Below are 24,834 nucleotides of genomic sequence, written 5' to 3' on the forward strand. Positions count from 1 at the left end.
AATTGGGTGTACATTAAGTAGATTAAGTTTTTTCTTTAAAAAAAATTCCTGTACTGTGCATAAAGGAGCTCAAGGAGCCACAAAGGATACTTGTCTACAATCAAATAGCCTGAGACAACCGCAAGCACAGTGGGCAAACTGCAATTTTCCCCCTAATGAGTTGCGCCTAAAACCAATTTCATTGAAGTTACTTGTGTCAAAATGTGCTCTTTGCATGTCCCTATAGTTGCACTTGACGCTGCTCAGTTCTTCCAATTTGAATCAGACGCTGCTGTGGCTTTTGACACATGGGAACCCTAGAGCCAGGGTCCTACCAACATGATGCTGCATTAAGATAATTACCCATTTGCTTGTTGGTGAAACAGGATGCTATTTGCATGAAAACATTTCTTACAACATTATTGATTATATCTAATAGCAATGGGGTGCTTTGTCACATGCATTTGCTTGCTCGCCTGCAATCTGCCAACAAATACCCATCTATCGGCTATCCATGTAAGCATTCTGACCTTGACAGTGTAATCATGTTATTGCATGAAAAGGCGGCAGTGAGCAAAGAGCCCAAGAAGGACAAAACTCCCTGTGTGCCATTGCCTTAATGCAATGTATTTCAACAGAAATATATTCTATATTTAGCTTCTCTGGCTATTAGTGTTATTAAGCAAGGCCCTCTTTACTTTTTTTTTTGTTACCTCAGTTTTTGTATGTTATATGTATGTTCAGTGTATATACCCATCTATTGTACAGGGATGTGGAAATGTTTAATATTTTGATGCTTTATAAATATGTGTTCATAATAGTACTTTTCCATTACATTTTGAAATACAAAAGCTCATTTATGAAAGCTATTTGTGAATTTTTATGCGCAATACGATTTGCAAAAAAAGGAAAGATGGGCACAGCAGTGCAAAATGTTACTGTTTAGGGGAAAACATGAGTAAAACAACTGTATGCAAAATAATATGCACTGTTTCAACTTTGTAAATGACCCCCACAGTTTCAATGCTGGGCAGGCTGTATAAGTCAGTTCTCACTAATAGCAGCAGACCCTGTATTTATCTCCCCTACATGCTTACATGATTGAAACAATTATTCAGCCAAAGACAATTAATGTAAAATACCTGTCATGGAGGCACCCCTATGCATGAAATAAATACTAAACTAAGCATTTAAATGTAATAGAATACTAATAACACATGATGAATTGACTGTAAGGCTAATGCCAAACCATACGTATGGCGTATATTTTCGGCAAGCCGAAAAACGCTTGCTGGAAATACCCGCTATGCTTTCCTACCTGTGCCTGCATCCGAATGAATTGAATACGCTCCGGTGCAGGCACATGTAGCCGAAATCCACAGAAAAACGCGATTATCTCAAGTTTTTTATGCAGATTTCAGTTACATTTGCCTGCACCTGAGCATATTCAATTCATTCAGGTGCAGGCACAGGTTGGAGCATATGGCGTGTATTTTCAGCAGGCATTTTCAGCTTGCTGAAAATATACACCATATGCATGGTGTGGCATTAGCCTAAAGTTTAAGCAAAAAAAAAAAGCACAAACATTTGAAAAAATCCTTAAACAAAAAGAAATCAAAGGGAAATGAGGGGCCTTCCAATAAGAATCCAGGACTGCAGACTGAGCTGTTAAAATCGTGACTGTCTCATGAAAATCAGGATAGATGGGAGGTGTAAACAGGTACTAGTGTCACCAAACAAGCTGTGTGAGAGCAGGGAGGCCCATACACGTTCTGTTCAATTGCTCAGCCCTGGCAAATAATCTAAATGGCACAACTGAGACTTTACAAAGGCTTCCTCCTGCTGTATTCTTTTAGTTAAATATCACACCACTTCTTATGGAACAGTTCTAAATGTCTGATATTGAATCCTTTACATTACCATTAATTTATATGTGATTACATACGGATAGGTTGGATCAGCTGCACTTGAAATATCTAAAATCCTGTACCTTTTTCACTGCTTATGAAACTAAGAAGCTAAGTAAGACTTGAGGAAGTGAATGTTGTGGACAGGTACAACAACACAGAGCCTGTGCTAAAAACCTTTTATTCACATGTTTTAAACAGTGGCTCTTAGGCTAAGGGCACACAAGGCACATGCTGATATCTGCATGTCAGTGTTTATGGCTCATCTAAGCAGGTTTATTTTTTTAACTCTATGTGATGATACATCTCACAACAACTTACAGTTTAATAACTTTTTCATACTTCAATGAAATAAAAAATATGAGCATATTAGAAAGCCAATAAAATGTAGTTTGTGGGATAATGAGTTCTGGTAAATGTGTTGTTTTGCCACCAATAAGGAGCTCTTTTAAGGGAGCAATCACATAGTCCAGATGTGGTATTTAGAATCCCAGAATGAATAAACCCTTCATGTAAGGCTATTTGAGTCCATGCGTTTCTGATCTGAGACTTTCAGGGTGCTATATAATAAAGAACAGGCTTCATTTTTTTATTCATAACAAATTCTGCTGGAGATCTCTGTTCAAAGATTTTGGAGAGGGACAGAGAAATGCTGAGGCCCTAGGGCCCACTTAATATTTGCATGAAATATAAGTCCCAGCAGTTGGCCTTTTTTTTTAGCCTTAAGAAATAAAAAGAACTACATTTTAGCTCTGTAAATTATGCTCATACAGTATACAAAAACATGCTGGAACATAGTTATTATTGCAGCTATTTTTAAGGGGTGTTGCTGTCAAAATATGACATTTAATGGAAAATTGAATGGGTCAGAAGATGATTGATAGGAACGGGGTCTCATTTTAAAGAATGTACTAGAAATGGAGATATTTGACAAAGTCAGCTGAATACATAAAATTCTGAAATAGCCATAACTTATGGCAGCGGGTATGTATTTGTGCATTTGTGAATGGTTGGAAGCAATTTTTTATTTTAAATTAGCTTATTGTTAACTACACTTCTTAAAACATGTGAATGTCAAGCACTGACAAAAAGTGATGAAAATGTATAGCCCCTTATTGTTTGAATTCTTGTAGCTTCCTGAAATTTATTTTAATGGAATTGTTACCAGTACCGTCAGCAGACCTGTTATGTTTGCACTCCTACATCTGAATAGAATCCTCTATTAAAAAACGAGGCAGCTTTTGATCAAAGTCCCAGGAACTGGAGCAGATTTCTTTCCACTTGTAATGCTTTATGAAAATTACACATACATACATACTGTACATACATACATACATACATACACTGACTTCAGCTGAAGGCACCATAACTGGATCCTGACCTGTGATTGTTGCTTAACTGCATCTATGTGAGTTAACTTCAGCGATGGTCAATGATAAGTGTCCTGCTTTGATCACCAATGGTCTGTAACATACTTGCTTATTTGAACAGTAAAGTGGAAGAGCAAATGTCAAAACAATTTAAAGGTATGGGCATTAATGGAAAAAAAGCATATTCTGTTTTTAAAAATGCATTAGCTTCCACTCACTGTGAAGTAGGGGGTGCAGAAGCTGGTGGTAGTTTATCTGAAAGTGTATATCATCTGTATAGATGCATGTCTTTGACATGAAATAACCAAAATATAAGTAGACAAGTAAATGGAGTTTTGCCCGTATATATATATATATACAGTATATATATATATAATCAATGTATATATGTATGTTTATAAAATATATTCTGGTAATTCATTTTATATAAATCCTCCCTATGCCATCCCACAGCCCAGCTTAAACACATTCTACCATGGATAAGCTGGGAGAGCAGTTCAGTCATTCTTGATGGGAGCTTTTCTATACTTCTATAGGGTGGTCTAGAAAATTAAACAGTAGGACACTAGGAAATGTTGGGGGGAATATCACCAGATCCTCTCTTTAGAAACACTTATGAATACACTGTATGTTGTTTTGGGGGAGAAATGTACAAACTAGTTGTATTTATGCTTTAGGTTAGGTTACGTTAAGTATACATTATACATAGCTCTACAGAGTCATATTTGCAGAATACATAAAAACATTGAACACAGAAACAGAGCTTAATGGCCATGACTGATTTTCTAACCTGTAAAGTAGTCATGTTTAAGGGTCCCATTCAATTAAATCGCCAACTGTCAACTAGAAGTTAATGGGCGTCTAAGAAAGGGAACAGTGTTGTCAACCCTTCATGACCCTGCTGAAAATCACCATTGCTTTTTGCCCATCTGGTCTGCCCATCTGCCCACTGACTATCTGACAGAAAAAGATCATGCAATAAAGTTTCCATCTTTCTGCATGCTCATCATAGCCCTCTGTCAATTTTGAGGTTTACTGAAATTTCCTGCTGCTTGCCGTTGCTTCTTAACTATTCCTGGCATCCACAACCCATTCTTATAATGCCGCTCTCAAGCCTATCAACCATTCACCCTTCTTATTGCTTTGCTTTGTTCTAAACTGTATATATCCTTTTGGAGACCTGAACTGTGGCTAGGGGAATTTATTCTTCCCTCTGCTTGTACTGTATGTACATTTTCTGGTGCTGGAAAGATTTGTTGCCTGCAGTGGTGCGGATATAACCATGGATGACAAATTTCCTGTGTGCCATAAGCCTCTATTACATGATCCCTTTAATTTAAACATTAGCACATCATAGGCTCAGTCTGCTAGCTTTACTAGTCCCAAATAATTTGTGGTTGACATTTGGATTGCAACCACTTTGCCTCTTTCTACCTCTTCCCACCATTAGTAAAAATAAAGCTATTGAAGCTTAATGTAAACTGTAAATAAACTTGATTTAAAGGAAAAGGAAAGGCTAATAAAGAGTTAATCTCAAGATGCAGGCATACCTTCAGTTCTCTCAATAGTGCCCTTAAGTCTGCCCATATTTCACCTGTTCAGATGAACAGAGGCCAAACAGGAAGAAAAAACGCTGAGCTGTGTAAAGAAAGTTCCCATAATGCCTAGCTCCTACACCAAGAGCAAGACCCGTGTACATGCTCAGTTTGTAAGACTATGAGGAAACTTCCTGCTGATTGGTTCAGATCCACATTTCTAAGGGGGGGAGTGAGTTCTTAGCATTCTTGAGGGAGGGGGGAGCAGGAGAGGGGAGAGAGCTGCATGTCTCTGGCACAGCAAAACAGACACAACAAATCTTTTGACAGAGGACCTTTCTGATAAAGCTTACTTAGTTTTTACCTTTTTATCATGCTTTTATCATTTTTATCTGTTTTGGTTGATAACACTGATTGAAACATTTTTCAGTATTGCCCGTATTCACAGAATAGTTCCAAAAACACTTAAATAAGGTGTGGCTTTGTGTGCAAAGCATTAAAAACAGGACTGGGTAGAGCTGCCACTTTTCAATTTGTAGTATGTTTGGGAAGCACTAAGATGCACTAAGAAGCTCTAAAATAAGCAGCTGAATTACATAACTGTAGAACTTCTAATCTGAGCCATTGCAGGTAAAAGCAAGCAATGCAGAATGGTGATGCAGGTATTATTTTGATCAAAGTATTTGCAACTACTTACCTTTAATGGAAACTACCTAATATATGCTACAAGGAAGATATTAAAACCTAAATTGCCAGGCTTGGCCTTTGCACGAATTTAAGATATTTCATCCAAAGGGGCCACATGTCCACAGCAGGCACACAAAATGATACAGACTGGGCCCTGTAATTAAAGCTGGGTCACTTCGAAAAATCATGTATATTTAATTTAGGGACAGAGACATATTTTACCATTCCTTCTGTATTTTGCTTTCATATATTTGTTTGCAAGCTGCTATTTTGCACCCAAAATATTCTTGAACCAAAACACCTAGTGGTCAAAAATTGATAATGCTTTTTTATGTGATGTATGTGTGTAACTGCCAAAGTAAACCCTGTGGCAGCCTTTACTGATACTGAAAAGCAGAAAAGCTTTTTTTTTTACTCATAATAAGCTATTATTAGTAGTACAGGTATGTGATATGTTATCCGGAACACTTGGGACCTGGGGTTTTCCGGATAAGGGATCTTTCCGTAATTTGGATCCCCATAACTTTAGTCTGCTAAAACTCATTTAAATATTAAACAAACCCAATAGGCTTGTTTTGCCTCCAATAAGGATTAATTATATCTTAGTTTGGATCAAGTACAAAGTACTGTTTTATTATTGCAAAGAAAAAGGGAATCATTTTTAAAAATTAGAATTATTTGCTTATAATGGAGTCTATGGGAGATGGGCTTTCCGTAATTCGGAACTTTCTGGATAACAGGTTTCCAGATAAAGGATCCCATACCTGTAGTAATAAATATTAATAGTATAAAAGAAGTAAGATGAACCATACCTCATAGTGTTTTCAGGCACCCCCTTTAAAATGAAGTAAGTGTAAAGAGTTGTATACAATATACTCTTTAGGGCTCTGGCACACGGGGAGATTAGTCACCCGCAACAAATCTCGCTGTTCGCGGGCGACTAATCTCCCCAAAATGCCATCAGTGAAATCACGGAAGTTGCCTTGAGAGGAGGCGACTAATCTCCCCGTGTGCCAGAGCCCTTATATATGTCAATGTTAGATGCAAAGGTCCTGTTATCTTTGTTTTGAGAAGTATGCTATTGTTTTACACAGTTTAGGGCAATAGTTTTTGTACTGTTTTAGGGTCAAACACCTCTTTTTACAGTTCAATATTTGGTGAAGTCCCCCTTTTTTATCATAGTGGCGTTACAGATAAAAGCATTGTTATAAATATTTAAAATGTATCTATAAAATAACCAATATCCAGAAAATAACCAGAAAAATAACCAAATCACTGCCATTCATCCCCAAAGTTTGGAAGCCACTGGTACAGGTAGATCACTGATAGCAGTTAATAGAAATATGTGCAGTAGTTAGGTGTGACTGCCTTAGATTACTAACCTGGGAAAAAGCTTGATAGAAAGAGCCCGTAATGATTAGATTCCAATTTTAGCTAACATTTTCAGCTCCATTCCATAGCACATTATTTGCATACCTTGGCCCCAATGCTCAGATGGATGTTCAAACCATTTTCTAAAGAGTTTGTGAATGGTTTACAATAAACATTGAATGCTGTGGCCTTATTAACCCAATTTCTCATTCTGTTTCATTGCCAAATAGACTGAAACATTTAATCAAAAGTAATTGCTGATTTAATGATTACAGTCAATTTAGTTTTCAGAAGTAATGGACACTTATATTCGAAAGCCCTTTAAAATCTTAGTTATGAGACATTATTTTGTATTAGATTATTTGGTTGAGGAAAGAGGACAAGATAAAAATCTAAATATACAGCGGTCCCTTGACTACTTAGTGAGACTGCAGTTTTGTGATTCCATGTTATTGCCTAAAGCTATGAACGGATATTATATTACCCACGCATAAGCATTTTGCGATCGTAAGTGATAACAGTTTTTAAATCAAGTGAGCAAGTAGAGGGACAGTGATGAGAAGAATAAAAATGTACAAATGAAACCTTCTATACCTTGAATATGTATCTCTATCTATCTATCTACATATGTATATTGTATTAGCTATACCTTCTATACATATGTATAATTTATTATCTATAACTTTTGGCCCCTTGTTGAATGGACTTCATCAGTAACATTCAGAGGGCTATAGGTTAACACCTCTTGGGTATCCAGTCCTTTTGAATATTTAGACAGTGCCATAATTGTATATGGTACATACAATTTCACTCTAGATTAAGTAATCACGCAGTGGAGTAGTGGTGCTCACCATGGTTGCATAGAGGTTAAAACAGAAGCTGTGATTCACAAATTTTAGCAAGTGAAAACCACCCTGGAAGTTGAGCAAATATGTTCTACATTATTTGTTTCATACACAGCCCCAGTGCTCCAAGTTATTTCAGAAAGTGGATGCCAGTGTGTGTTTTGTTAATCCTTTGCTCTTGGGTGGGCGATTGTTGTTAGAGACTAGAGAATATTGCATGGATGTACCAGGTTTCCTAAATTCCACATTAATGAGAACATCAGTTACGGAAACACACTATAAAAAAAAATAGTCAAAATATATATATTACACTGGAGCCTTGAATAACCTGTAAATTCCACCCTTAGAAATGGTACTTATTGATGTTGTCAGTTATAACCAGTGCTTATTGATTTAATTTGTGTCATATAATTGACTAAAACTTGAGTATTATAAAAAAATAATGTTTCCTCATTTGTAAGATATAATATGATATTAGGCATTCCATGACCTCTATGTACTTTGTAGTTGTGGAACTCCTCTGTGACTTATGCAGGCAGCAGGAGGTATATTATTTCATGTGTGTATATATATATATAATTTTTTTTATAAGATTTATAGTGAAAGTATATATATATATATATATATATATATAAACCCTCTCTTGTTAGCCTCTAAGGGGCCCATTTACTTACTCACGAACCGGCCGAATGAGTGCGATTGCGTTTTTTTCGTAATGATCGGTATTTGGCGATTTTTTCGGAAAATTATCGCAACTTTTTCGTTGCCATCCGAATGTTGCGCAAAATCTGGCGATTTTTTCGTAGCGTTAAAACTTGCGCGAAAAGTCGCGCCTTTTTCGTAGCCATTCCGAAAGCAAAATGTTGCGATTTTTTCGTAGCGTTCGGATTCATTCAAGCTTCAGTATGGTGACTTTTCTTGGGCCAGGTTGGAGCTGCAGGGTGCCATTGAGTCCTATGGGAGGCTTCCAAAATCATGCTAAGTCTGAAAGTTTCGGCCGCCGCTTACGAGCGCTCAATACGAAAAAGTCGCGACAAGATACGAGCGAATCGTAATGGCTACGAAAAACTCGCGTTTTTTCACGAAAATCGTATTGGTAACGAAAAAGTCGCAACAATTTCCGAAAAGTCGTAAAGGCGCCGAAAAAAATCGCGAAAAATACGAAAAAGACGCAAAATGTTCGTTTTCCAATGGGAATTTTTCCAATTCGGATTCGAATTCGTGTCTTAGTAAATCAGCCCCTAAGTCTTATGGCATGCAAAGTGTAGAAAAGCTGATCTGCTTCCTTCTGTTGGATTGAGCGTAAGTACGTACTCAAAGCAAATTTTGATATGGTTACCGTACGCATGCATTTTCATTCCAAAATCCACTATCTGCTGACAGGGTGATCCTCTGCCTGTTAGCACACATGCATTCTCTAGCATTTTACTGTACGCCAGCAGCCAAAATGATCTGTGTGCCATTAGGTTCTGCAGTTATGTAAGTCACCCCTGGCTGAGCTGTGCTGCCATTTAGCTCTTAGAAAAAGGAATATCTTTTATTTTCATCTAGCTGGCAGTGAGCAGTCACAGTAGCATTCCTTTGATATATTACATACTTCACTCTTTCTAGTGATGTAGATTATTACAAAATGCCCATTTCACATTTGGACAGCTGATGTGCAAACCATAAGCATTAAATGTGTTATATATGTTATACAAGAGATAAAATACATAAGAAGTTTGGTGCCCAAGGCGAATTGCAATTGGAAGGTACATCATTGTATTTAGGATGACAGACACAGCTTCCATTCACATAACTATTAAATAATTAATCAAATGAGAGAAAGTAAATTTTTGTCACATTCAAATTATAACAGAATAACAAAGACTTAATCAAGTCTGACATAATTTTTCCACATGCTAAAATATTACAAATGCTTCATTGCAAGTAGCTCAGCAGATGCAAGGGAAACTTTGTCTTTGAAATATGATCTTGGGTTCCACTTCATAAATCAAAGCCATAAATTTATCTGGAAAAGAAAGTTCATGCTTCAGAATCACAGAAACCCCATGGTATCAAAGGGAAGAAGAGAGTTCACTGTTTTTAAAGTTTCTTTGAAAGTACTATATCAATAATATACACACTCAGCTTAAATGCACAAAAACAGTTTATAAGGTCTTGCATGTACAAACCCTTATATTTTTGTTGATGCAATAAACAGGTAATATAGAAAATATTAAAAGTATTACTTGTCTAAGTACTATAATCTATTCCAGCCCATGAACATAATGTGAAGTAAGCTTTATCTGTACAGTGCAGTGCACAGTGGGTGGCAATGGATTGTAACAGCAATAGAGGTCTATCATTAAATTTCATTATCTGTGATTTAATGGATATATAAGGTTAATGAATAAGCATCAGTTTAATAATACAAGGAAAGTGATGTATATGAGTGTTCCGTAAATATATATATATATATTTATTTATTTTTCCCCAATAACAGTAAGTATGCTTCTGCTCTGTTTTTATTTGTAAGTGCCAGATGGAGCATGGAATGCTAAAGTCTTTGATCCTCATTAAATGTAAACCTACTTTATTTATCATGTTCTGCTGTTTCAAAGAATCCCAGTTATACATTTGACTCTATGTTCGAGGTTACATTGAAAGGGAAGCCCTTTCTGTTTTTTCCTGTAAGAGACAGGTCTTTCACAAAGATTCTGTAAGAAGCCTTTATTGTATGTTTAGTCTACAAACCAAATCCTCTTTCCCCAAAAATAAACAAAACAATAAGAAATGCCAAAGTTATCTTATCAAAAGCCCTATTTCCAAATGACTTACATGGCTTCATTTTATTGTCACTATTAGATGGACACAGTAACTGATTAGTTATATAAATTTTTTATAAAACATTACTTAGGGGCACATTTACTAATCCACGAATCCGAATTCGACATTTTGCGAATTTTTCGTATTTTTTGCGATTTTTTCATCGCCGTTACGACTTTTTCGTAAATTGTTGCGACTTTTTCGGAGCCGTTACGATTTGCTCGTATATTGTCGCGACTTTTTTGTATTGAGCGCTCGTAAACGGCGGGCAAAACTTTCAGACTTTGCATGATTTTGGAAGCCTCCCATAGGACTCAATGGCACTCTGCAGCTCCAACCTGGCCCAAGGAAAGTCACGATACTGAAGCTTGAATGAATCTGAAACTTTCATACTCGGCACGATGGCTACGACAAAGTCGCGACAAAGTCGCGACAATTCGCTCGTCGTAACGCTACGAAAAAGTCGCAACGGCTACAAAAAAATTGCAAAATACCTATCATTACGAAAAAACGCATTCAGGCGCTTTTCGGACATCTGTGGATTATTAAATGTGCCCCTTAGAATATGTAAGACTATTGAAATTAAGATATCACAACACAGAAAGATAACTAACACCACAAGCTTAAAAAAAAAAAATAAAAGAACCTTGTAAATTCTATTCAATTACAGAAGATGGCACCTGAAAAAAATGTGTTCATCTGCATATTTCCCAAGTGATCTAATTGTAGGTTTGCTTTAAGGTTGTGGGCTAAAGGATTTATACCCAGTGCCATATGTTCTCTTGCATATGGCATGTCTGTGTGGTTTGTTGATGTGTTATTGGGGTAGATGCATGAAAACTCTTATTTTATGAAATGCTATAAGGAAATTATAGTGATGCCCACAAAAAGAGCCAGAAATATGTGCATTAAAAGGTGTTATCTTTGAGTGAGTGGGTAAATAACTGGGATATCCAGCCTTCCAATCCGTCACTGTACTGGAGTGACTATAAAAGCAAATCTCTATTTTCTTGTTGTGGAGTGTGAATAGGCATAAACCCATACACAAGCCATGGAAGTACAGTCTTCCACTCAAATAGTAGCCAATTTCAGTATATTTTTTAGTACAGAAAACACATTTTTGAAATGTTTGCATAACCCTTTCACTGTCAGATGAACCCCATTCCCTTTGGAATGGATAAGAAGTGGCACAGTGACTATCTGGAGCAGACTGTCTCCAACAACAACTCTGAAATGCCTGGATATCTGCCTCTTTGTAACACTATCCAGTGCACCTTGGAGATTAGACAACAACACAGAGAGAAAAGGAAATCATAAACAGCTTCCTATCAGTTCATTTCTTACTTTACTTCCTCTCATTGTTGATTTCTTTAGTCATGAAATCTCTTGCTCAGGAGTTGGGGAGAGCAGAATGGTTTTATTTTACTAGGCAAACAAAGGCATCTTTTAACAAGACTTTCATAAAAATGTAAGTTAACAAATGGCATTAATAATATTACTAGATGGCAAAGTTCCACCACCCCCAGTACATAGACATAGAATCTAGGGCCTTTAATGGTGATTGCAAACGAAACCAAATGGATGTCTTTTAAAGGTAACAGCTTGTTAATCTGATTTTTTCCATTTAAACACAGACTGAAAAAGAATCATTATTATTTATGGAAATCAACAGGTTTGACTGCCTGTGTTTAAGCAACAATTCCTCTTACTGTGAGTAGGAAACTCAAAGAGCACATTTTAAGTCTTTGATTATTTTGGCTATTAGTTTTCAATATTTCTGGACTCTAGACTGGTAACAGTCACCTAACCCAACTTTAACGTTTTTGTATCTTGTGCTCAAATATGTTTTCATGTGTATTTAAGTGTGGCTATGTGTGTTTATATTACTATTATATGCAAATAAACGAAAGAGTAGCAATCAGTCAAATTATGCTTACAATTGGTAGGGTGAATAGAACATGTGAGCTGTGGGTATATTTAACATCAGCTCACAAAGAGGGGATTATTAAATAATCTTATATTGGAGTTTATAACATAATAGCTTGTGTCCAGTCAGCCTGAGACAGAGGCACATTAGGCAAGGCAAAACTAAAGATTAGGCAAGAACACATTCATAGAGGCTGGGGAGTGGAAAGCATTCATCTCAGCCAAATAAGGCATGTTGGCTGCTTAGGTACATTTCTGCCAGCCACAGTAAGAGGCAGAGGCCTGCGGTCATTCTTCAAATGCCACCTGCAGTGTGCAAAGTGCAAAAAAATGCTACATTGTAAACTGAGTAGGAAATTGTAATCCCTAAAGAATGCTAAAATATAGATTATTATTGTAGAGCTTTGTTAGAAGCCCACTAAAGAAGGGGGCCGGCAGGAGATTCAGGTTAGTCTATTCCTTACTAAGTTACTGATATAGGCCTAGCCTTAACAAAAAAGTTGCTTTATACAGTACATACTACTATTGGTGGTCAGGCAATACAAACCAATATTTACAATATTTCAATGTGTCATGTTTACCTTGGAAAAAAGTGACCTTATGAGAGAAGCCCTGGCTAGGGATGGGCGAAATGATTTGTGCGCTGAAAAAATTAAAAGCCGACTTGTGCGTCATAGAAAACAATGCCCGCATCAAAGGAAGTGACGCGCAGCGAATTTTACTGTCACGTGACTAAACAGGAAAACAATTATTTTCTAAAAATGATTAAAACCACAGCAGATGTGTGAAATAATTAAAATATCCATCAACATCTATGTATTACTATAATTGTTGTTTTTATAGTATTTAGTTAAACATATTATTACAAGTATGTATAAAGTGGCAACATACTCATCAGTACTATGCAATAAATGGGTGTATACATTGAAGATGTAGAATTTAAATACAAAGCAACCAAAAACTGATATAAAGAGGGCATTGCTCAAAAGAGCTTTAATTGAGGCTTATCTGTGCCCATCTGACTTCAAGACATGCCTGACAATGTGAACACAAATATTCCATTCACAGTACTGGATCTTTAGTATTATATTCTAATATTATTGTAACCCAGAAAACAAAGGGACAGGTAAAAATGTAGTTTGGAATCATGTATCCGTTCTTTTCAATGTTTTCAGTGTATGACCCCTACTAGACTTAAAGTAAGTAGTACTGTATATAGGATTTAGTTCTAGACCTTCATGATTTTACCTGATGCATCAGTTGATGATTGTTCTCATTGGCCATTCCAGGCACATTTTAATGCAGCTTTGCACGGATAGATAAGGGACCTGTTATCCAGAATGCTCAGGACCTGGGGTTTTCCAAATAAGAGGTCTTTCTGTAATTTGGATCTCCATACCTTAAATTTGCTAAAAATCATTTAAACATTAAATAAACCCAATAGGATTGTTTTGCCTCCAATAAGGATTAATTATATCTTAGTTTATATGAAAAACAAGGTATTGTTTGATTACAGAGATAAAGGGAATAATTTTAAAAAATTCGAATGGAATATATAGGAGATGGCCTTCCGGTAATTATGAATGTTCTGGATAATAGGTTCCAGATAACGGATCCCATTCCTGTACTAGTGTGCTTTAACAATGAAGTTAGTATAGCTAATAATAAAATGTTTGATTTGTGGTATTCTAGTTTTTTTATTCAAATGAGTTTACCACAATAATAAATAAATAAGTATTCGAAGTTTGAAGTTTGATTTAGAAAACCAAACTCAAATTCACAAACATTGTTAAATAAGCCCACTATTGTTGACGTTTCTTGAAGTCATCATTTTACAGGTTGAAATACACTGCTCAAAAAAATAAAGGGAACACAAAAATAAGACATCCTAGATCTGAATGAAAGAAATATTCTTATTAAACACTTCGTTCTTTACATAATTGAATGTGCTGACAACAAAATCACACAAAAATTATCAATGGAAATCAAATTTATCAACCCATGGAGGTCTGGACTTGGAGTCCCACTCAAAATTAAAGTGGAAAAAAAACACTACAGGCTGATTCAGCTTTGATGTATTGTCCTTAAAACAAGTCAAAATGAGGCTTAGTAGTGTGTGTGGCCTGTATGACCTCCCTACAATGCCTGGGCATGCTCCTGGTGAGGTGGCGGATGGTCTCCTGAGGGATCTCCTCCCAGACCTGGACTAAAGCATCCAGCAACTCCTGGATAGTCTGTGGTGCAACGTGGCGTTGGTGGATGGAGCGAGACATGATGTCCCAGATGTGCTCAATTGGATTCAGGTCTGGGGAATGGGCGGGCCAGTCCATAGCATCAATGCCTTTGTCTTGCATGAACTGCTGACACACTCCAGCCACATGAGGTCTAGCATTATCTTGCATTTGGAGGAACCCAGGGCCAACCGCACCAGCATATGGTCTCACAAGGGGTCTGAGGATCTCATCTCGGTACCTAATGGCAATCAGGCTAGCAGTGGTGAGGGGAGAGACTTGGTCCATAGTACATAACTAACCTAGAGTCTCTAGTTAATGGAATTTGGGAACACACTACACCTTGGCTTATCATGAAATAAAGAACCAATACACAAGGGAATATAACAAATAGCAACTTTATTTAAAATGGAAATTAAATTGCTATAAATATACAACCAACTGTAATGAATATTAGAAATTGGTTTTATGAATACCTTTTCTTTTGCTATAGCCGTTGTGCTACTTAATTCAGTCAACTCATGCATGCTCTACATCTCAAACTCAGAAATGAGCCCTCTGTATAGTAAATAAACCCCATGGCCTCTGGGGAAGAGGAAGAAATGTAAATGCTATATAAATTGTGTGCATAAATTGCATAAACAGGAAATCATTTTTAATTTTGGGGGCTACTGCCCATTTATTAGTCTTGTGTCTCTGCTAATAACTCTCTTGCTAAAGCCGTTAGAAATTGAGTATCTCTGGGTAACACAAGACAACTAGTCCTTATTTCTAATAGCCACCGGCTATTCCATAACTAACAATATCTTTCATCTTCAAATTTAACAACCACAATAATTTATCAACTATTTTTTAACAAATGAGCATAAGAAGAGATTTAAAGATGAGAGGGGGCAGCATGATTATCTTTTATACATGCTATGTAATTATTCTCTTTGCCAGAGCACAAATAGTTTTGTCCTGCATTATTAATAGTGACAGATAAGGATCCTTTCATTTAATATTGCTGTTGGGTGTAAATTTGGGGTGTAATGCAGAATGACTTTTATTAAATGACACACATACACACACACATTATTGTGGCAATTGATATAAATGCTAAAGACACAAATTAATATGACATTCACATATATTTATGTGGCCTAAGGCGGCACACATTTAGGGGCAGCATGCCACCCAAGCTGCGCTGGAACTATACTTAGTGCTCCTCCTGCTAACCAATCCATGTCAAAAAATGCTGATAAATTTAACTTGGCTTCTACATGTCAGCGGAAAAGAAAAGAAAATGGAGGGGAAATCACTTAAATGGGTTGTTCAACTTTGAGTTAGCTTTTAGTATAATGTAGAGACTGTTAACTTTATAGGAGAGGACCTGAACTGAAACACAAGTAGCAAAAAGTAACAACAAGAATAAAATTGTAGCCTCACACACTAAGAGTTTTTTGGCTGCAGCATTTGAAAGTTGGAAAGAATTAGAAGAAGAAAGCAAATAATTCAACTATAAAAAAAATAATTTGGTGTAATTTGAAATGACCTTATAGTATTTTAAAGTGTTAAAGTGGTGCATATAAATATATATATGTACTTAATCTGTGCATAGGATAAGTCATTGCTTGAATTGGGGTGAAAAAAGTGGAGGAATGCTATGTGCGCTGTGCATAGCCCTAGCACTATACGCCATACCCACTGTTATAAAATACTCACCCACCAACACTTTTTGGTTTCACCCACTTTAAAGCAAAGCCATTTTGATATTTCCTTTTAATGCACAGTTTGATGGCCAGTATGCCCATATCTACCTATGTATGTGGCCTGTAGGCATCCCAAAATGAAAATTGGGCATATGAATTTTTTTGGCTGCCAATTCAGCTTCAGCACAGCACCTTGCCTGTGTAATGTGTGTCTTAACACAGCACAGCCTCAGCATATTCTATATTACCTACTATTACTATTATTTCTACATTATTTCATAAATACCATCCTTTCAGTATTCCTCAATCTACTAATCTTTCTCTACCTTTATTTTCTCTTTTTGTTTCCCCTTATTTTTCTTTGCTCCTGTTCTCTATAACTGATGCCTTCACCTTCTTCATCTGTATAACACTTCTCCAAGTTATATACATATTCTAACTGGAATAAGTATATAGCACAATTTGAAATGAGCTGGAAAAGTACAAAAGTGCATTATAATATTTTTTCATTCATACTTATTAATGTCTTACCCCCATATATAATAAAAGGTGCTATCTTTTGCTCTGGAGCCCATAGCACCAGTTAAGTGATGGTTGCTTTTAAATAGGTGACCAGTTAATACTACCTGCTGATTGGTTTCAATAAGTTACTGCTCCTTGGCAAACTTTGTGCCTTTTATTACATAATCCTAAAAATCAGTGCATGTGGGTGTCCATGAGCATGCCTTTGTCATGTGTGAATAGACACACACATATTTAATACAGTTTTTACCTGTATCTAATTTCCTTTTGTTGATATAACAAATCAATGCTGTACCCTATAGGAGAGAGGTGGGGATATGGCTAAATGTACAAATGTATGCAAGGTCTGTTGGCTATAAGACATCTGATTAGAGTGCATTCACTGAGGCTGGAGGAAAAGAGATTTCATTGTCAGAATAGGAAGGGATTATTTGCCTTTCTAGCAAGAAATGTCAAATACAGTTCTGAGTTGTCAAACAATGGTAATAGATCCAAAATAATTAAAATCTTTGGTTTAAAAGGGTAAACTGACTAAATGCCCTGTTTGGGGCTATCTTAATAGATGAGCAAAAAGAATATTTGCTGTAGGCCCCCTACAATATGAGTCCATCAACTATCATAAAATAATCATGAAATAACTTTTAAATGAAACAACCCCTAAAAATGGCAAATCCCCGTCTGGAGAAACTCTACAACATTACCTTTTAATTTATTATTTGTTTTCTTTATTTCTCTTACTTAAACTTGAAAAAAGTTTAAGGTCCTGTCCAGTTGCCCTTAAAGGGGACCTGTCACCTTGAGAAATAATTCCAAATTGTTTTCTATTGTGTTTGTCAAGCAAAATAAACTTTACTTACACTATATAAATTATTTTAATCATATTTTCTTCAGCCTTGGAATTCACAAATGCAGTAAGCAGGCAGGGGCCATTTTGTGGACACTGTTATCAAAGCAGGCATTGCAATCCTGCTAAAATCTTGTTTCTGTGCCAGTATGGGGGGACCTGGTGCTCATATCCATGCACTGGTTACATAATTACATGGTGAGGAGGGAGGGGGGATGTGAGGAGTGCAGCAACATCTAAGAAGTTCTGAATTGAAAGTGAAAGTATCTCTCTGCCCCACCTCTATGCCTAAGGCATAGAGGCGGGGCAGGCAATATATGATTGACAGCTGGGATTTTTAAATGCTTTTATAATGGGTATGGATGTGTTAATAAAAAAATGATTTGGGGTTTCTTGTTTAATTTGAAAAGGGCTTTTATTATACAGCTTTTTATGTCTGGGTGACAGGTCCTCTTTAAGCACACAGCACCTACAAGGAAGAAATAGTCAATATATTATGGTGCTAGGAACTGCACAAACAAGGTACAGAATAGATGAATCCAATTAAATATGATTTCTTTTAACTAGAAAACTTGCTCTTCTCTGCTCCACAAACATATATGTTGTACTTGCATGATGATTTGTAGGCCCATTGTTAATAATTAAAATCAAGATAAGAAAGATACTACAAAGAGTATTGATTCTTAAAGAAACATTGGATATTTCATTTAGTCAAGTTCTAGATTTTCTAGCTGAGGTTATGTCTTAGAAAGAAAGAAGTGTGCATAAAACAAAATGAGTGCAGTACTGACACAACTCTTTGGGGGCCCACCAATGGTATTGTTGCCCTGGGCCCAGCAGTACCTTTCCTCTGGAGCAACATAGGGTGTTTGGAAGGGTTAAGCTTGATGAACATATTTCTTTTTTTTATAACATGTCTTGCTTTATATTATATTCTGTATACATCTGTAATTTTCCAATGTTCTGTTTGAACATACATTCCATCACCTCCCCAGAGTGTTGTAGTATTTCACTTAGCAGTACTTGGCTTCTCGTTACAGGTGAACATTTTAATACCACTCTCAGACTGCAGGTCTTAGTTACCTATTAATGTTGTAAAAGTTGAATTCTTGTGGTTTAAATCTGTGTCACAAATATAAATTGGAGCCTTTGAAAAAGCCCTATTGAGAGGCCCTAAAGCTATGCTATTGACTGCAGTTCTCAAGCAGGCCGAGGGCTGCCTAGCATTTGTCATTAACAGAGAGCTTTAAAATCAACAGTAGAACAAAGACCCTGCAGTTTGCCATTCGTGCTGCAAGTCAGCCCAGGTGTTTCTGATTTTCCACAGCAACCTTTCATTCATTGGAGCTCTGCTCCGGCGCACTGAGATGCTATTGTGTTGAGCCTTATTTAAGCACTTTCCCCATGGAAGAAGGAAAAGGCATCTTTGTGACTTCTTCAGTTCATTCATCCTTAACGTAATGTTTTTTAGACTGAATGTGATTTTCAATCCACATTCCAAAAGCTGAATAAATATACAGTAAGATCTTTGCTAGTGATAAAGGCTTAAGCTAGCAGAAGCTGTTAAAAGGACAAATGCATGCTGATTTTGAGTTGAGTTTTTAGCTTACATAGAAAATAACACATGAGGGTGAAGGTTCATTTGTTGCACATTTGAATGTACAAGAACTGCCATATCAATTACTTCAACCAATGTATTCTCTACAAATATGACCAAACTAGTGTTAAGTATGCAGCTGCTATGCAAATTCACCACATTGTGCCACCAAGCTCTGCCCTACTTCTAGGTGACCAAAGAAAAGAGCTTTTTCCCCCCTATGCTTTGTGAGTTTAGCCTTTGTCTCATGCAGAGAGTGGGAGGTAATTTGTGACGCCTAGGTATCATGTATGATGGGTGTGTAGCATAATTACAGAAATAGGTGTTGCATTTATTTTTTATTTATTCTTCGTAACATATCCTGCTTCACCTGCGTGGGCCTTACACTGCCAACATTGGGTGGCCTCTTCAACCCTGTGCAGATTATTTCTGTAGTGAGATCTGAATTATAGCAGTATACAATACAGGCCAAGTACAAAACATATTTAAGTAAACTATATAACATTGCAGCTATTACAAGCAGTGAAGCAATATTTAGCAAAAATGATTCCACCTAAAAGCATCAGTCCAACGTCTCCCCACAATCCAGTTTGACTTTTCGTCTGCTTATGTAGACTGTCCTGGTGCACTTGTGGACCACTTCCATGACAAACGTGAGGGCAATGTAATAAAAGGCAAAGTACTGGGCTACTATTATCTTTTTGGATATGATTGGCAGTAGTATTAGAAATAATAATAATATTCTGAAATTTGTAAGCACCACTCATTTATTAAGGGGTGGCATGGTGCCTACATGTCTACTGTTTACCGACTGCAGCATTGTAAATAAGCCCTATAATGTGCTACATGCTGTATAATATAAAGAGATTAGTTACCTCAGTATTAAAGCCTTGGTCAGTGCTTTTGTGTGATAATTTATCATTTATCTCTTCAGTGACTTATATTTTAGACGTTATATTATCCTGTACATAAACAGTAATCTAACATTAAGTCTTTATCCATATTACTCTACTGAATCAAAACAATAAAAGAGCTCTAGACTGTACACATTGTACAGCAGACATCTGAAACCACATATTTCCATTTCAATTAATTTCTGCTTTCATCTTGAATTGCAGCACAAAGCCGGCACACACTGTTATCATTTATTTACATGAGGACTGGTTAACTTTTTTTAGGGATTCAAGTTTTGTGAGAGGAATGCTGATCAAAATCAAATGTATAACATAAAATATGTTGGTTTGATGCTGGATGCTTCTCTATAGACAATTTTATTAAAGGATTTTCTTTTAAATCTTTGCACTTGGTTACTGTGATACATGATTAAAATGATAAAAAAATATTATTTGCTTTAAACCTTACTGTTATTGGTAAAAAATTGTATACAGTGGCTTAACAATACGCCATTGGGCTCCCCTGCGACTTATCTTTGGGGGGGCCCGGTGTGTGCCAAACCCTACCTGCCCTCACACATGCTCACGCGAGCCCGCTGTGCACAGATCTTTAGTAGCTATAGAGGAAGCAGACCCTGTGATCCGTCCCCCCCCCCCATGACTGAGGGGGCTGCTTCCTCTATAGTTACACCACGGATTGTATATGTTACTTAACTCCAAGAAAAAGTGTGAGTTTGACCATGTTTAATGGTAGCTTTACAGGTGATTGCAGGCCCGCAGCTGGGGGGGGGGGGGGGGGGAACAGTCCCATTATTTACTGGGTGCTGAAAAACAATATTTGGTTATAATAATAACTAATATTTGGTTATTATAATAAGTTACAGTGGCAGGACAGGTGTGGTTGTCAAATGAGCAGGAGCACATGTGCACTTTGTGCACTTTCCCTGTTGCAAGCATATGCTCTTTGTTTTGAAGCACAAAGATTTGCTTTTCCCCATGAATATAGCACTGCCAGCATTCAGGGGCAAAGGACTGGATCCTATATAAAGACCTGTCAAGAGAGGACTTCATTAACACAACATTGTAGTACTCCCCAACAGGCCTTTCAAACCTGTCTAATAGATATCTGGCCAATTTTCAGCCATAGCCAAGTTGTCAGGTTTTATAGGCCTGTTTGTGGGGGTGGGGGTTAGGGTGCAGAGGTTGATGTCATTTGTGGTGGAAGGGATAGCAGGCATAGCAGAAATGGCGTCACCTGCAGCCGTGGGGGGCACTGTTAGTTCTGGTGCCTAGGCTGGCAGCAGACCTAAATACAGCCCTGGGTACAATATCAGTTGTACTGTTCCTAAGGCTAGTAGTAGCACACAGGGCTAAAAATCAGCCTGTCCGCTGGCTTCTGCTCGCTCCTGTGTCTGCACCAGCCCTGTGTGGCATTACCCTAATAGCTGAGCTATAAAGCCTGATGCCCTGAGAGCCATTGGAATCTATCATTTTCTTCCCTAATGCATTGATTCTACAGCAGGGATCCCCAACCTTTCTTACTCGTGAGCCACAGTCAAATGCAAAAAGACTTGGGGTGCAACACAAGCACCATAAAAGTTCATGGAGGTGCCAAATTAGGGCTAAGATTGGCTATTAGGTAGCCTCTATGCACACTATCAGCTTACAGGAGGCTTTGTTTGGTAGTAAATCTTGTTTTCATTTAACCAAAACTTGCCACCAAGTCAGGAATTCAAAAATAACTACCTGGTTTGGGGGCACTGAGAGAAACATCCAAGGTGTTGGTGAGCAACATGCTGCCCCCAAGCCACTGGTTGGGGATCACTGGTCTATAGCATAACCCAAATTGTATTTCAATAGCTTTCTCAAATTCTTGATCCATGAACACATGCTACTGTCTAGTTTTGCTATATTTACCCAATCTACCTGAATTACTCAAAGGCCCACAGCCAATGATTAACAGGCCTAAAACAGAGCAACCGAGAAAACTGTGTTGATCTTTTTGTGATAAATCAACCACTGTATGTCTATTTTTAAAAGAAAATGACTTCTGTGCTTCTCTGATGTGTAGGAACATGTTTTAAAATTAGCCTGAAGGGAAAGTCACACAGGATATTTTGCCACCCATGTGAAATCACTTCCCACACGGACGATTCAAAAATACCTTCTTGTTTTGATTCACGAAAACTATACAGATACAGCTTATAGTGTTACTGTAATGATTGTGATTAATGATTATACACATATTTATATATATATATATATATATGTGTATATATACATACAGTATATAGTTACAGCTTGGTTGTGCAGTTGGTAAACTTTTCTTCTATCACCACTTTTTTATTTGGAAAAGAAAAAAAGGAACTAATGAGGTAAGTTTGTCCACATCTAGTGACCCATAGGAACCAATCAGATGTTTGTTTTGAAACTGCTGAGCAGTAAATGCTCCCTGTTGGTCTGTTGCTATGGGTTACTAGACAAGTAGCAATCTTTAGACCATTTATTACATGACTCCCTAAGTTTGCCCAGGTGCATTACCTCATACCTCAGCAGGTTGCTGAAAATATTGTTATTAGGGATGTACAACAATATAGATGGAACCTTTGGCACTGAGTTAAGGTACCCCGAACAGCTGGCAGCACTAATAAAACAATTTAAAACATTCTCTTCCCAAACCAACCATCTATAGAGCAGTTTGTGCAGAGTGACGGCTGGCTTGCCATTATTCACTGCAGCTGCTGCTGGGCTTTCTAAAGCTTCACATTGCGCACAGCTAAGCATGGTGTACATCTCAATTCATATGCTAGATGATTATTTCACTTGTTCAGTTCAGTGGGTTTCAATGCATTGTTTAGGGATGATTTTAATATAAGTTCCATATTATTAGCGCAACAAATATGTTTATAATTAGCATTTATATAGTCACTTAAAATGTAAAAAATTGCAACTGAGACAATCCAGACGCTTAATCTCTGCATAGTCTTAACTAAACATTCAGAAATAAGTAAGATCAACTATGATTGTGCCACTGTACATGACCCAGTAGATTACCACTGACATATGGATGCACTATTTGTTTTTGTCTGCAATAATAAAACCGTTCATTGTACTTGATAGCAACTAAGCTGCATAAATTCATATTTGTAGTATTCTATTGGATTTATGTACTGTTTAAATGATTTTAGCACACTTTACATATGGAGATCCAAATTATGCAAAGATCCATTATTTAGAAAACCCCAGGTCCCAAGCATTCTGGATAATAGATCCTATACCTGTATTCTAAAACCAAACACTTTTCTGTAAAATATGCAGATTTCTTTTCATTACTAGTGGGCTTTTTTATAATGAAAGGCAAATTGTGTATCAGGTACTTTGCATTTATTTGTAACAGATAACATTTTTAAAATGAAACCCTCCCACTACAGAAGCCAAACCTTCCCCAAACTCCTGTAACTTTTTAAGAAGCTGAGAGGCTTAACAGACCAAGAGCAAGTAGAGAAACCAATTCCTGTTTCTCCCTTTCTACATAGGCTCGCTGAATGCCACTTTAAATTGTGAATAAAACAAATATTTTAATATTTCCATGGAACAACGGCAGACGAAAAGCACTTTTAGTGTCAACATAAGACAAGCTATTCAAAGAGAGATCCAGCTGGCCAACTTTATTGCAGTCCTTCCATCATCAACAACTATTAATTGACGCTGAGGGGGAGGAAGTACAAACAGAGGGAAATTAAATACTAGTTTGAGAATGCTAATATATTTGGGAGCAGATATTAAAAAGATGTATATTTACTCCCACCACATTCTGTAGAAAGCACTTAAAAGGAATGAATAATGTTAATGATACCTAACAGTTCCTGTTGGTTCATGATCTAATACGATATATGTGCACTTCCTGTTTGTTTAGGCCTTAAAAAATTATAATATGAAATAAGGTCTCAAAGGGGCCTGGAATGGATCATTATCTCTCTCATGACATGGGGCAGCACTGTGTTCCCTGAATTACTAAATCAAGGTATATAGATAAAGGGTCACATTTACATAGACAGCTCAACTGAAATTGGAGTTATAATAAAGTAGAATTATCACCATTATTATGTTTAATCCATATTGCTCTAACTTGTTTACAATGGTCATACATTTTTTACTTTGGTGCCTTCCCCAGTGGAGCATACAATCTCACGTTTGCTATAACATATTCACACTAGGGGCAATTTCACCAGGAACCAATTAGCCTAACTGTATATTTTTTTGATTGTGGGAGTAATGCACATTTGAACCAGAATATGGCCTGCTGACACATTCACGTATATGTTAACATCGTTATGAAATATTTAAAGCCTCCTTTGCCAAAATGTCTTTTAGAACTCCCAAAAGTTATTAACAAAAGGAAAATGTTGTTAGTACTGCCAGAAATCTATTGCCAACTGTAATTTATCATAATTTGTTCTGACAAGAAGCAATGTTATATTTGACTTTCATCTTACAGAAGTCATTTCTTGAAGGACTCTCAAAAATCGATTTTTTTTATTTACATAGCACATAGTCATTTTAATGCAACAGTTGCAGCTATTTCATTAGTGTAAAAGCTATGGGGAATGCCAGTGTAGTTAGTGAGA

The 24,834-nt window shown here is 36.8% G+C and overlaps 1 protein-coding gene across 1 annotated transcript in view; it reads right to left on the minus strand.

The window, feature by feature from the left end:
• Window positions 1-24,834, minus strand: part of frmd6 (FERM domain containing 6) — a 103,511-nt gene that overhangs the window by 61,016 nt on the left and 17,661 nt on the right. The gene's annotated exons all lie outside the window — the stretch shown is intronic.

The sequence above is a fragment of the Xenopus tropicalis genome, chromosome 8, assembly GCF_000004195.4.
Source record: "Xenopus tropicalis strain Nigerian chromosome 8, UCB_Xtro_10.0, whole genome shotgun sequence".
Lineage (NCBI taxonomy): Eukaryota > Metazoa > Chordata > Amphibia > Anura > Pipidae > Xenopus > Xenopus tropicalis.